Below are 2,164 nucleotides of genomic sequence, written 5' to 3' on the forward strand. Positions count from 1 at the left end.
CCGCACTTATGGATTATAACCCTCACAAAGTAGAATTCTCTTTCTGTGTTGCGAAGAAAAGGCGCTGAACACCTTTTGCACAGAACACCTTTCTGCGTAGGCGGCCTTCGGCCGCACTTATGGATTATAACCCTCACAAAGTAGAATTCTCATTCTGTGTTGCAAAGAAAAGGCACTGAAACCCCTTTAATAATTGTTGTAGTTGTTGTTTCCCAAAAAAAAAAAAAAATACATCGTGACACTCACCTCAATGATCTCTATCGATCCCCATATGAATTTTTTTAATTTGAGAATTGTACGTATTCTGCATTTATGCCTTAAATTGTTGCACAGATTTAGTAAATTAAATTTTTGTAATAAAGCGTGAACTGTTGTTTACAAGTGTGTGTAAAAGTTTTTTGATTCGATTCACGCGTTTGGGCACATCAACCCAAAATCGTTGTACAAATTCATAAAGCGTACCTGGAAGCCCTTCAATTTGTACCACTCCATACAAAAAAAGAAAGGAGAAAGGAATGTAGAGTGGAAGGCCTTTCGGAAGGGCTTTTAACTCCTGAAATTATCTACTGGGTAATGAGGGACAATTTATGTATGTGAACTTATTTCTCTTCGTGATAGTTTCCTAAAACACTTACATATGTATGTCGCCGTTCAGCAATGCCAACTCCGTTTCACCTTTTTGTTTTGAAAATTATAAAAATAATCAAAAGAGTTGCGTCAAAATCAAATTAATGCGACACGAATGTCTATGTGAGGCAAAACTTTCTGGGAATACCTGTGAATAATTGTATCTGATGTACAAGTACAAACAATGGTTAATGAGTGTTTTGGTACCCAATTTTTTTAATACGTCCATTTAAAAAAATACTCTTCAATATTTTAAACTTCATACCAGACGTGGAATTTTGACACATACTAGTATTTGCTTTTGGTTTTAAAGTTCCTTCACATCACCATTTGTAAACGATTTCTGCATACAAAAGCAATTCAAACCTTTACCTTAGATTTCCATTTCACTAAACCGGCAAACTAGAAATTTTTCTAAATATGTGAAACGACCTATACTAGTAAACAATGTAAAACTTAACATTGTTTTCAACTGACAGATGGTTTGACGTACATATCCACATCGTCTTCAAAAGAGTCACAACTTATAATTTCGCATTTTTCAATTAATGCGCTAAAAATGTACAGAGCTTTTATTTACCTTTCAGCAAAAGCTGGAGGAGATTTCTGTTATAATTTGGTAAAAAAAAAACCTAAGGTATACTCGTCCTTGCCCATATCATGTGCCAAAAAATAGTTTTTCGCACTTTCTGCCAACCGTATTATTTTGAGTTGTGACTCTTTTGAAGACGGTGTGCATGTATAATTTTAATGCGTTCGGAAATAAGCGTTATAAGATTAATAAATACTAAAGCCTGCTATCAGTGATAGGACCCCTCCACATTGTGGTAGATCTAACACTTTTTGCAGCATCCACCACATCTACCACACAAGGTCATGGTGCAGCGAACAAAGGTAGTGCCGTCAGTGGTACCGCCACTTTGGTCTTGCCGATTTTGACAGTTGGGGTAACTTGTAAATAAACCTTTGTTTACAAATCAGCGAAAGAGAAATATGAATTATAAGTGAAAAATCAGTTTAAATTGTGTTAATTTGCAATTTGTGAGTAATTTTTGAGTGGAAGACTGCGTAAAAACTAATACAATGAAGTGATGTGTGTTAAATTGCGACAGCCGTCAAGATGCAAGAAGCGTAGATGCAACTGTAGCGCTGGGACGAATCGCTGCATTTTGTGTACATAGGGCACGGCAAAGCCGTTCCCGACATGTTTCTCTATTATTATATTAACAGCATTTCCTCACAATGATTTTGTTTCTGCTCCACGCGGCCTCCATTAGCAAGTTAACTAATCAATCCCGCAGAAATGCTGCTGCAGCCTTAATTTCAAAGCAATGGAGTGTACTAAAACGTTTGCTGAAGCAGCATCAATTGCAAAGCAATGGAGTGCACTAAAATGTTCACTGTTTTCTAATAGATTAGGTGAAAAATGCAATATTTTCGCATTTAGCAAAATTAAAACACGTTTTTCGCTGTAAAGTGAACTGCTTTGGCAGTTTCAACTCGTTCTTCTTTTCGCTCTATTCTTTGTTTACTTGTG

The 2,164-nt window shown here is 36.2% G+C and overlaps 1 protein-coding gene across 1 annotated transcript in view; it reads right to left on the reverse strand.

Annotated features, from left to right (window-relative positions):
• LOC118734232 (putative uncharacterized protein DDB_G0277255) overlaps window positions 1–1,092 on the reverse strand; it is a gene marked incomplete at its 3' end in the record, with an annotated part of 71,759 nt that extends 70,667 nt beyond the window's left edge. The window contains 2 exon segments of the mRNA XM_036463953.1: window positions 636–791; window positions 917–1,092.
• Window positions 1,093–2,164: the final 1,072 nt, after the last annotated feature.

The sequence above is a fragment of the Rhagoletis pomonella genome, unplaced genomic scaffold (genome assembly GCF_013731165.1).
Source record: "Rhagoletis pomonella isolate Grant_MI unplaced genomic scaffold, Rhpom_1.0 Rhpom_scaffold_00002, whole genome shotgun sequence".
NCBI classification, from domain to species: domain Eukaryota; kingdom Metazoa; phylum Arthropoda; class Insecta; order Diptera; family Tephritidae; genus Rhagoletis; species Rhagoletis pomonella.